The 13,081-nt window shown below is 44.5% G+C and overlaps 1 protein-coding gene across 1 annotated transcript in view; it reads right to left on the minus strand.

The window, feature by feature from the left end:
- Positions 1 to 13,081, minus strand: part of ASIC2 (acid sensing ion channel subunit 2) — a 495,552-nt gene that overhangs the window by 125,395 nt on the left and 357,076 nt on the right. The window lies entirely within an intron of this gene.

Consider the following 13,081-nt stretch of genomic DNA (forward strand, 5'->3'; position numbering starts at 1 on the left):
CACATGCCAGGATTCAAATTCTGCCAGCCAGAGAGCTCTGGACTCTGGAACCACTTAACCACTGTGCTACAGCAGCAATCCTGGCTTCTCCTGGGTTCTCTCTCCTAGCACAGAAGCAACCCCAGAAGGTTCAAGAGAAAAGAGCCAAATCAAATCCCTTGTAGGAGGATATCGTGTTACAATGCCAGCGTAAGATAGTATGAAGGCCTATCCATGTTGATCCTCCTCAGCATCCAGTGTTCAGAGCATACATCATTTCTGGAAGCTGTTATCGATAACAGACATCTGTTTAAGCCTTTTTAAAAAAAATGCTATTTAAGCTAGTGGCCAGCACCACACAACCTGTAGGAGTGAACTCTCCAATCAGTGGTTCTCAGACAAGGGGTTGTGACATTCTCGCAAGCAGGTCCATGAGGGCCTCTTGCTCTGGACCCACTTGCTCTGAGCAGCAGGAAAGTGCAGAGCTCCTACATTCCCTCCTTTTTGCCTATGGCCTGGCTCAGTCCTTCGGTCTGGCCTTCAAGCTCCAGGAGAGGAGCCTGTCAGCTGCTGTGTGCAAAGTGAGTGCTGCATGCACACAGTCAGTTATCTAAGCAGCAGGGAACTCCAACACTGCACATCCGGTTGCTGTTGCCTCCCACATCAGTACCACCTGCAACATCAGAACTGTCGGCCAGTGGTGTACAGAGGTGACAAGCTTGGTAGGCAAACATTGCACCACTGATGCATGAGCAGAGTGGCATAGTTAAAGTACCCTATATGCTGACTTACCATGTGCCCAAAAATAAGGGGGAGAAAAGGCTCTGGCCTAGGGAGCACATTGTACCTGCAAGTGACAATGAGTAGCTCTAGGACTATAGAGCTGCAGCGATTCCTAGAGCTACTCACTGTCACTTATGGGTTGTACCCAAAAATGATTTGGTGAGATGGGCAAAGCTGACAATTGAACATGCCCCCCCATGGTCACCAGGTTTATCCTGTCAACCCCACCTATATGGGAAGAGGCACCACTATTGAGCCTTCCACCCAATGGACTGCTATAGACTGATAGGGCTACCCCACTGGAATAAGGATTCAAAAGGGAGTGGAAAGTCCGGGTTTGATATTTGCTCTGAAGTGAAGGAATTAGAAAGGAAAAGAAATCCCTCACCTGCAGGGTATCTCAAGGAGGCTTGGGTGTGTGTGTGTGTGTGTGTGTGTGGGTGGGTGTGTGTGTGTGTGTGTGGGTGGGTGGGTGTGGGTGTGTGGGTAAGATTAGAAGTTGTTCCCACTTTAAAATGTTTGAGAATTACTGCTGCAAATTATTTACTTGTAATTTTTTTTTATTTTCCTATACAGATTTCATAAATTATAAACAGTGCCTGTGTGACTGTGAGGCAGCTAAGAAACTGAGCTTGTGACCTATTTATTCACTTCCTTCATTTATACCTCACATTCCTCACTAATGGCTCAAAGCAGCTTACAAAATTCTTCCCTCCTCTGTTTTATGCTGGCCGTTTCCACACTGCCTTAAAATAGCAGCAGGCTCCTGGAACGCTGGCGGCTTCTTCATGCAATATGAGCTGAAAAAATGCCCCGCATCCGTTTTAAAGAAAACACCATGCGAAGAATCCGCCAGCATTTCGGGAGCCTGCTGCTTTTTTAAAGGTAGTATGGAAACGGCCCTTGACAACAATCATATGAGGTAAGTTAGGCTGAGAGTATGACTGGCCACTTAGGCCACTAGTAAGTTTCTACGGCAGAGTGAGAATTTGAATCAGATCTCCCAGACACTGTAAACACTACATCACCCTGGTTCTCTCATCGCTACCATGGATGGCTTTGACAAGCCAACATCTATCAGTCCTACCACCCCCATCAAACCAACAGTAAGAAGCCAGTCATTCTCACCAACCTTTCAGAGCAGTTGCAAGGATTACAAGATAAAAGTACGAGAAGTTTCCTGAATGCTATGAAGAACTGTATAATGCTGATAGATCCAGAGGAGTTAGCCGTGTTAGTCTGTAGTAGCAAAATCAAAAAGAGTCCAGCAGCACCTTTAAGACTAACCAATTTTATTGTAGCACAATGCTGAGAAAACTATAAATCATCAACTTTCTCTTCAAAATACATTTGTGTCTTGCCCTTCCTGCAAGGAGTTGTGGGTTCTCCCCCTCCTCCAAGTTTATCCTCACAACAACCCTGTGGGGTAGTTTAGATTGCCAAATCCTAACAGGCCCACAGTCATTTACAGTGCAATCCTAAACACTGTAGCTCCCTTCTAAGCCCATTGAACTCATTGAGCTTAGAAGGATGTAACTCTGTTTAGGATTTCAGCGTAAATGAGCTTCATGGCTAAGCAGGGATTTGAACCTGTGTCAGAGATTTTCCCGAACCTAAATTTTGAGTATTAATTTACAGATTTATTATGATACTTTGTGCACACTACCTTCCTCATCAGCTACAATTCTGTGAAGTACTTGAGGATTTTTTTTAAAAAAATAAAGTGGGCGACCAGCATTCTGGTCGAGGCAGACAAGGTGGGGCAAGAAACTCTGCAGAACACAGAGACACGCAGCAGGGCAACTCTTTCTACCCTTTTCATCCCAAGAGGCGTCCTGCCCTATTGACATGCTTCAAATCCAGCCCATTCACCTCCTTTCCTGGTTCCTATCTGATGCTCTACCATTGATCAACATGTAGCTCTGTAAAGGAGAGGAGTAGCTGGGCAGTTTGAAGGCCACTGTAGTGTTGCGCTGCTGCCACCAAGCCAAGAGGCCATTCGGGACCATGTGTTTCAAATCTTTGTGTGTGTGTGTGGGGGGGAATGCATGGAATGCAGCAGTGGCAGAAGGAGCAGCCCTCTGCTATCTACCCTGTTTTGCCATTTCCTAGGAAGGTGGCCCTGGCTCTGGCCCTAACATGGACTCTCCCTCTCTACCCCCACACCAGGAACAGGAAGGGAGATAGCTTGGCAGAGGCCTCTTGCTGGCAGAGGCACAATGATGTCACCTGCTTTGCCAGTTCTAGCAACTTGGCGGAAGGTTTGCTGTGATGAGCAAAGCCAAACATTTGCAGAGAAGCCACTGAAGCAGGAAAGGGAGAGAAGGAAGGAAGGAAGGAAAGGAAGGAAGGAAGGAAGGAAGGAAGGAAGGAAGGAAGGAAGGAAGGAAGGAAGGAAGGAAGGAAGGAAGGAAGGAAGTCACGCCAGGCAAGGCTTAATTAGAACCAAGTCCAAGGTCCTGTGCAGAGAGCTTTTAACTTCATCAGGGCACAGGCCAATAGGACAACCCCCCTCCCCAATTCAGGATTAAAGAGGAATTTGCCTGAGCAGACAAGTCTGAACTCAAGCAGAGCTGGTTACCAGTTTTGTGGCTTCCCCAGGCCAGCAGTGGAGTCTCACCTCAAGTGAGGTCTGGGCCTTGACATTGGGGGCTGGTGCCAGGGGACTTGGGTGCATGCTATCACTTTGGAGGAAAAAAACCCTCACAGTCTTTGCAAAAAACATTCACATTTTTACAGTTTATGTAATAAATATCATAGCAATCATATTCCAATTCTAGCATCTCTGTTGTACTGCTCTGTGGACCTAGGAAAGGCAGAAGGGCCCAGCTTCTAGCATTTACATCAAGACCCGGCCAACACGTAGGCTTCATACTTTGTGCCAATCACAGGGGCCAGTTGATTAGGGAGGGCTCTTTGAGGTCAAAACCAAGGCCAAGGGCCTGCTATAAAAACTACGCATTACACTTCCTTTTAAAAACCCTGAAATGCAACTTCAAGATGGAGGCTTGTTAATTTATTCATAGGAGTGGGAGGAGGAAAGGGATTTTTATTTGCATCCCTCCCCTGAAGTTGAAACTACAGTTGGTGTGGGCAATTTTGATCAGGAAAAGGCGGCAGGGGATAGTTAAGCATACACGCCTTGCTATTTCAGGGCTGCAACTGGGAAATCCAATCATAGATCTTCCAATGCCACTCAGCAGGCAGATCAGGAAGAGAGCCACGGATGTCTCAAATCACACACTGCAAATGCGTTATTCTAGGACAGGGTCCCTCCAACACGGCATCTGTGGGTACCATGGGGTCTGCCAAGACCTTTCAAGGCACCCAAGCGTTCTTAGAAAGTGGCCAAGAGGGGATTTTCCTCAAATGGACTTCTGATTGGCCATTGGAGATCTGATTGGCTGTGCAAACTGTCAACACAGCATAAGGATCTTCACTGTGTTACTGTGTATATGCAACAAAATATTTTTAAACAATATGTTCATTTTAAAAAAGGCATTCTGCTAAACAGAGCTTTTGCCTGAAATATTGAATAGTTACTTTTAGAGGTATGCATAACTGACATTTTGTGGTTGGCTCCACCTCTTGTGACAGCCATTTTGTGGTTGGCTCCATCTCCCACAGCAGCCATTTTGTGGTTGTGCCCACCACCCTGTGTCAGAATTCCAAAGGTGCCTGCAGGCTCCAAAAGGTTGGGGACGCCTGCTCTAGGACACCTGTCCCTGTCCCTGTTCACAAATTCCACAGCCAAACTCCAGCCTGAACCGAAAAGCTGTCTCTCATTGGTGGTAGCTGGCAGCAGGTGTGGAAACCAGCCCCTTTTCCTATTCTTTTTAAATTTTTGCGCCACTATACAGCAGGTTTCCTGGTGTGGCACCATCTTAAGCAATCACCCCATGCCCGGGATGTAAAATAGAGTTCTTATTCCATCGTGTTGCTAGTTGTAGGATCCCATGGTGGGTGAATTTATCACTCTTTCAACAACAACAGTGTGCTTATATACTGCCCCTCTAGACAGATTAGTTGCCAGCTCAGAGTGGTGAACCAAGTCAGTGTTATTATTATCCCTACAATACAGCTGGGACTGAGAAGAGTGGCTTACCCAAGGCTACCTGCTAAACTCATGGCAGTTGTGGGCTTTGAACCAGCAGAGTGCTGATTCAAAGTCCAGCTGCTTAACCACTATGCTACATCAGCTCTCTACCTCATTTCAAAATCACTGCCTCATAAATGTTGTACAGCACTCAAAAACACACACAAATCCTTCTTGTGGCACATGAGAACTCGATGCTGTGCTAGTGGCAACATGAGACTACCCTAAAAATATCTAGGAAAGTAGACTCGTCCCAGTCCTCTCTCCGCCACTTCTCTGACTCACTCTTCCAGCCTGCCTTCATGTTACAGCTCAATCCATGGAGGAAGAAAAAATAATAAACCTTGACAGTGTTGGACAGTTAAATAGAAACCTTCAGAGGGAATCTCTTATTCATTTCTCTCCTCCAGTCTGAAGCAACCATTTTGCTTGGGGTATTTTAGTTCACAGTCCTACCCAGACAGCACCCCAAGAAAACTGAAAATCCACATTAAAAATGATGTATATCTGTGCAAATATATGCAAACATCTGTAGGTATTACCTTGCCCTGTTCTTCTTTCCAAGATTACAATCAGTGCGTTATTTTTTTGCAATTAGGAGAAAGTATTTTTCATCTTGAACAAGTCGTTGCTGGCACTGCTGCTGAAGATAAAAGAGCAGTCTTATGCCAAGTGTAAAAATTAGTCCAGCTAACCCAGTGCAGTCAACTCTGGGCCAAATCACACATGTATGCCCTAGGCATGGCTAGAGACGTAAACGTTTCCAGAAATTTTGAAGCCATAAGAAAAAAAAAACAAAGTATGAGAAAAACAGAAATATACGCAGTACTTTCCTATTAAGCCTAAACTTATTTTGCTGCATTAGTAACATAAAAATGCATCATTTATAACTTAGCTTGCATATAAAATTGTACCATTTTTAATTTTATTTATTTACAATATTTATATCCTGCCTTTCTGTCCCATCAGGGCCACAAGGCAGCTAGCTGGCATATTTAAAAACATAAATGCCTTCATTTTCTGTACATAAAGCTGCAAATATTCGAAAGAGAGTGCTACAAACTGCTGCATCCTATGCTTCCTTAGCACATGTATCTTAAACATTTCCAGTGCTCTCCCAAATGTTCCAGTTTTTCCATTGTTCCTTGGAACAAAAGGGAGGGGGGACAATGCTTCCCTCCCAATGTTTCCATTTTCCTCCCACTGGGCCTTCACATCTCTAGGCATAGTTCACACATGTAGAGGGATGACGTGGCAGTAGGGTAGCAAAGTCTTAGAACAAACTGCACCACGGAGCACTCTTGTTTTGGAATGCTTTCATGTTTTAAAAAACCAGCATGGGCAAGCAAACCAAGGGGAACCAAACCCACCGCATGGCATATTTGGGGCAAAGGATCATTCAAAACTGGAATCCATCCCCTGCAAGTCACAGTAGTTCATTCAGAGTAGTTCATTCCACAGCCTCTCTACATCTACGGGCCAAACTACAAGAGACAAATTACACAAGGATGCGCGCACGAAGGGAGTCACAATGTTAGCTGGGAAGCCAAGTTTTAAAAGACAGATCGGAAGGATTTGTCAATTTCCTCTCTCTACAGAGCCAGCAAAGATAGCTTCTCTGAGGGTTTATTTCCTCTTTCCCTCCTAGAGGGGGAGGTGAAACTGACAGAGCCCTTGGAGGCTCCATTCAGTTTTATTACTCAAAAATGTCTCCCTTGTTCTGTTACTAGGATTTTAAATGAGCAAATACATGTTTTAAGGGACGCTTTCTTATCTCCTTTAAAATGCTATCATAATAACCAAGTGGGAAAGCGGATTTTGAATACTGAAATTGGATGGAGGTTCAAGGGTTAAAGCCCCTCTCCCTTCCTGGCGTGGTTCCAAAGAAAATGGAGGCTGCCCAAACTGAGGGATTCTTTGCCTCCTCTGTGAACTCAGAGGCAGTCATCCTAGGAGGGAAGAAAAAGAAGCTGTACACCTTCTAAAGTTGTAGCAACTCATATACCCACAGCACCCCTACTCTCATTTCCTTGCCTGAAACCCTCCAGCCACACCATCACACACTGCTGAAGGCTGTGCACTGAATTCATTGACTCTGCAATAGCAGCCTGCCCTGCACTGATTTAAAAGCTGTGCAGATGCGTGTTTTATCACAGCAACATTCATCTCATGCAAATTCTTCAGGCAACGTGCCTTAATGTCTTCTGTCTTGCTGGGCTTTCTTCTATGCCTTATGGAGGAGGAGGAGGAATGTATGCTCCCGTTGCTCTCTGAGGCACCCTTTGCAAGAATTTACCTACAACCTCCTCAGCTCATACAGGCCTTGCCTGTGAGAGAGAAATCCAAGTGCAAGCCCAACACAGACACCTTCCAAATATTCTGACCGTTCTACAGCTCAGACCAACTCTAAGTCCATTTAAGCCCACTGGCTTCGAAGGGTATAACTTTGCTTAAGACTGCACTGTTGGTGACCACCACATCAAGGGAGGCCTATATGAAAGACAGGGCCATGGCTCAGTGGTAGAACATTTGCTTTGCATTTAAAGGTTGCAGGGAGCAGGTGATGTGAAAGCTCTCCCCCTCAGTTTCTGGAGAGTTGCCACCAGTCAAAGTAGACAAAACAGACTTCAGTAGACCAAGGCTCTGGCTCAGTATAAGGCAGCTTAAATAAGGGGCTGCAGCTCAGTGATAGAGCACCGAAATTGCACACAGAAGATGACCGTTCAAGCACTGCCTTCCCCAGCTAAAAGGATCAGGCAGTAAGTCACGGGGAAGGCATCCACCCTAAGATTGCAGAGAGCCCCTGCCAGTTAGAGCAGACAATGCTGAGACAACAGTCTGACTCAGCTCATAGCAGCTTTGTATATACAATGGGCCATCAGAAGTCCAAACACCACAGACACAAGTTCATATCTAGAGTATGAAGCTTTTCAATGGAGCCGGGTCACACATTCAACCAGTCAAAGGTCAGAGCTCCAAAGCATAATGGAATCTACATGTATGGGTGAAAGAGTCCAGTATGAGTTCCTCAACATGTACAGAAAGCATGAAGTGGCTCCATTCCCATACCCCTTTTCACTGGATTCATTGCCCCTCTCTCTCTGCTCTACTTTTCATAAGTTCTGCTACAAATCATGTCTTTTGTATGCACAAGCTCTCATGTTCAGTCTCTGCTATCTCCAGCAAAGGGTCCTAGGTAGCAGGGCTAGGAACCCTACTGAGCCTTGAAAATCAGCTGCCAGTCAGAATACTAAGTAAAACCAAGCAAGAGCTCGATCCATTATAAAGCAGCTTCATTCAAGCTCAAAGGTGCTTTCCCTTCTGCTTAAAGGCACACTAGAAAAAAAAGATAGCTGTTCTATTATAGGGATCAGTTCAAAATGAGCCTCCGCTGCATGTAAAACAGTAGGCAGTGCACTGCAGGATGCCTTTGTATTCAGGCACACGCATTGACATGTATGTGCCCTAGCAAAGCTGCACCCAGATTTAACTTCTACCACTCCAGAGAAGAGGATGAAACCCGAAGAATGCTAGCAATTCACACTAACAACATTTTTAAAAGGCATCACCTCAAATATTCGCAATAGGGAATAGGGGCAAAATAGATCTTGTCATTTATTAACACTCTAAAAGGGGCTACTCGGGATCAAAAGGGCAACAGCATCAAAAGGGCACTCCTAAAGGTAGATTCCAAGCGCTGTGAAGATGGGGGTGGGGGGTGGAGAGAGAACAAAGGCATTGACAGAACTGCACACTAGAATCCTTTGGTTTGTTTTACCAGGGCTTGCAGTGGACACCTTCCCAAAGGCTTCCCCACAAAGACCTTCCTTCAATTTTATACTCAGCATTCAGACCGTTAGAGGATTCTTCCTATTCTAAAACACTTTGGTTGGTTTTAATGAAAAGGAATTATACAACTATTTGTTGTTCTTATTTTTTTGCAATTTTGAAAAATTGCACGTCTACTTGCAATCTTTTTTCCCCAGTGGATCATCCCTCACTTTGCCAATCCTCCTTGACTGGCTGGGAGCCTGGCTGGGAACTGGTATCAATCTCTTTGTGTCTATCAAAAGCAATTCACGAGATTTTCAGGAGAAAATTGACCCCAAGGCCACCTATTGTTGCCCCCACTCAGAATCTGGAGCACCCAATGCTCCAGATTCTCAGACAGAGGTTGGCTTCACACTGAGGAATTCCCCCCCCCCCTCATTTCAGCTACCAAACTGGACTCTTCCTTTTTGGGAGCACCGGCACTACATACTTTGCCTGATTCTGAACCTGGCCTGCATGAGGATAAATAAATCCTAAGAATGGGGTTAGATTCAGATCGGAGATATTCTTCTGCAGACCTGGGTGACCGATCTGCATAAAAGTAACTGTGGAAGACAGTGAGGGAGAGGTGAAAGCTACCACTGCCACTCCCAGCCTCCACATGAAGTCTAGATGGCCACCTGACAGCAATGATGATTCTATGACTCAATATGAATGCACACAGATCGGGAGAGCGAAGGCATGAAGGGATGAGTCTGTGCCAGGCGCTTGTGGCCCCTTCTTACGTGCCCAGGGTAATGCTGATCACCCAGGAAGGAATCTTCCTCCAGGCCAGAGTGGCCAGGTATTCTGGAGGGGCTTTGCCCTCCTCTGGGCATAGAGCAGGAGTCAAAAGGGGAAGGGGAAGGTGGGGGGAGATAGCTATGAATTTCCTGCATTGTGCAGCAGACTAGATGACCCTTGAGACCCCTTCCAGCTCTATGTTTCTATGTGCAAGGTGGGTGGAAGCAAGCAAGAGGGGACTCATTGCCCTCCCCTTCACCACAGCAGCGGCCACTGCCACATGGGCCAGGCAGGCAGAGACAGCAGCACTGTAGGTGCACAGGCAAGGGGCCAGCTAAGCACTCAAAAGGAAGGAAAGGACAGGACTTATACAAACACACAACAGCATCCAAACTGCTTATTTACAGCATTGTATTGTTCACAATTGTTCACATGCACATCAGGAATAAAGAGGGGAGGAAAAAGGAACGTAAACAGAAGGACTAGGGATTCTGCAGCTAAGTGCGCATGCTCCAATTCTGGACTTAATTTTAGAAATTCCCCCAGTTAAACCAGAATTCAGGAGCAATAAAGAAAAGAATGAGGGACATTCATTCATCCTTAAGTGTAATTTGACTTATTAGTTCAACATCAGCCGCTGAATATGAATTGATCGGAAGCCTGCAAAGTGTTTAGTACATCGAGAGCTCTATAGAAATAGCAAATCATATTTGCATAAGAAGTGGTCACTTTGCATAATGGAGTAATTTTCTCTGCTTGTGGTGAATTTGTAGGTATTAATTTTCATTTCTGGCTTACAGTAAACCAGCATCCCCAAGTACAGGGACGTAGTTGCTGTTCATTCATATGCAGCTGCTACTCAGAACAGGAGAAAAGATGCAGATGTTGCAGCCATTCCCATCTGCCTCTAATTATCTGCTGGAGAGAGGTGGGAAGAAGTTTTTGGATACCCTGGACACACAATGCTTAACTCACACTAGGGCTACAAGCAATCAAACATGGCCGGCAGGGTTACAACTTCTAATTGGCAGACCAATCAATCTAAAACTTTAATTAATCAATCAAATGGGGCACGGGAGGAAGAGCACAACTGCTTAATTCTTGAGACTTTGGTTCTGGTGCTTTACACTAATGAGGAACAAGAAAGAAAATTAACACAACAAAACACACATTCAATTGAAATTAACTATTAATTAAATCAGTCTACAGGCTGGTTAATCACCTAAACATTGTGAAACTGGTAAGAGCTTCTGAACGCTTCTACGTATGTCTGTAAATGTCTCTAAACACCCTAAACATCCTTACAAAAAGTAAAACACAGCATTCAGAAAAAGGACACTCATATTCTATATCATTATGTTTAATCCCTGTGAATTTGAATGTTTAATTCTGACCACCAAAGAAAACAGTTGTCAATGTGCATTTGGTATTTTCTTATCTATTTGCTATAATTAAAGGTGCATTTTATACACTGCACATATATATAAATTTATAGAAATGTTTGTTATTAGTTTTCTTTTTCTGGTTGATGCGCCTTTTTAGGATGCTTTAAACTGTGTCTAGAGACATTTACATACATGTATATTTCTTTTTCTGCAACTTTTATGGCTTGGGTTTTTGTTGTCGCTTTCTTTTGGTTCTGCCTCTAAGCATGTACATAATGGAACTGGGGGGCAGGGGTGGGACATCTGGAACTGGGAGGCAGGGGTGGGACTTTTAAACACTGAGATTTGTATTGTTCTGTGCCTTCAATTTCCTATACAAAAAATAAAACTTACAAGCAATGAAAAGGGCATGGATCACAATATCGCTGAACATATGCAGTGATGCATCTAAGTGAGGATTTTCAACATGAGCAGATTTTACAACAGTGGAAGCATTATTATACAAGTGGCACATAGGCTCCTGCTGGATTAGACCAAAGATCCACCAAGTCCAGCATCTTATTTCCCACAGATGCCAAACAGATGCTCCCAGAAGGCCTAGATACAAGCAATGGAAGTCAAAGCCACTACACCCTGTTGTCCACAAGCAATTAATATTCAAAAGTAAATTGCCCCTGAACTTGGAGGTTCCATTTAGCCATTGCCAGAAATGTCCTCCAGGAATCTGAATATAAGAAAATGAGCCCACATTATAGTACACATTTATGACAGCTAGCAGAATAAAATTCCTGCTGGTAATTTTTTGGATGGTTGACAACCAGGGACTGAGTTTTGACTAGGCATGAACACCCAGCAAGAAAGAAAAGATAACCCCAGGGTGATTCTTTCCAATGGAACCATGCCTTGGTGGGCTGGTCATGCATTGTAATGGGTGGGACTTGTTCAAAGGGCTGACTTTGCAAGTGTCTGTAGCCACAATGAAAAGGAAGGAAAATGAGCTGGTTGGCAATTCTCTGCCATTCCTGGAGACTCTGCCACTTCATATACTATCAGGCACCAAACTTTTGCTCTTATTCTCCATGCGTGCACATTTGCACACTTCCTGATGCTACTGCAGCTTTGAATTGTTTGTACTTTTTTCCTTTCTGTTTTTTTTTTGTCTGCCTACTCTATCTTTTGGAAGGAGCCTTCTGCTCCATCTTTAGGAAGGTGCCTCCAACATACAGAGAGATAAGGTAGAATTTTTTTAATAAATAACTAACTAACGGGGAGCTGTGGCCAGTTCAAGATCCCAACAATTGTATTTGGAATGCATCTATTTAGTGTATTTTTAATCCACCTTTCCTCCAAGGAGCTCAGGGAGGAATACCCAGTTCTCCCTTCCCCAAGCTATCCCTACAGCAACACTATTAGGAAGGTTAGGCTGAGAGTGACTTGCCCATGGTCACCCTGGGAGCTTCATGGCCAAGTTGGGACTAGAACCTGAGCCTCCCAGATTTTACCACAACACTCTAACCGCTACACCATGCTGAGTCTTCAAACAAATGCATGCTTGTCATAGTCATACTTTAAGATTTTCTAGGTGCGCACTTTAAAAACACCAATAAAAATCTGGAAAATGTAATGTGTGAACTGATCAGCAAAGATCATAGCAAGAGAAGGCGCACTAACTCACTGAAGGCGTTCTAAGAGGTAGCAACCCAATACTCTCTCATACACACACACCATTTGCTGAGTGGTGAAAGGCAAAAAAAGCAAAATACCTTACAAATTTAAAACTTTCCTTTCTTTAAGCTGTCTGACAAAGGAGAACCCAAAAACAGAGTCATAGTGGGTTAAATGGTTTGCAGATTATGCCCAAATTCTAGGAAAGCTCACAAGGATCAGGGCGTGACACTGGGCGTCGGGAGAGGGCTGCAGCCCCGCCCAACTGAGATCATACATTTTACTGGCCACAGTTCTAGTCCCTTGAGATAGATGGGAGATCTTCCTCCGGAAGGGGTGGGGGAGATTGAAAGAGAGAAACGCGTGCATGCTCCTGGCAGCCTGTTTCTTTTAATAGAATTGTTAACTTCCCTCACTAAAATGGGATTGAACATTTTTAATCATCCAGATCTAAATTTATTAAGTGTCACCCCCCTCCAAATCCCATACATAATTTATATGTAGGGGCTACTGAGCTTATCACAGAGCCACAGAGACAAGTTACCAAATGGATGACAGACATAATTAAATCAAGCTATTCTTCCCCTCTCTGATGGTGCCCAGGTAGTCAGAAGACGGG

This window comes from Eublepharis macularius, chromosome 12, assembly GCF_028583425.1.
Source record: "Eublepharis macularius isolate TG4126 chromosome 12, MPM_Emac_v1.0, whole genome shotgun sequence".
Lineage (NCBI taxonomy): Eukaryota > Metazoa > Chordata > Lepidosauria > Squamata > Eublepharidae > Eublepharis > Eublepharis macularius.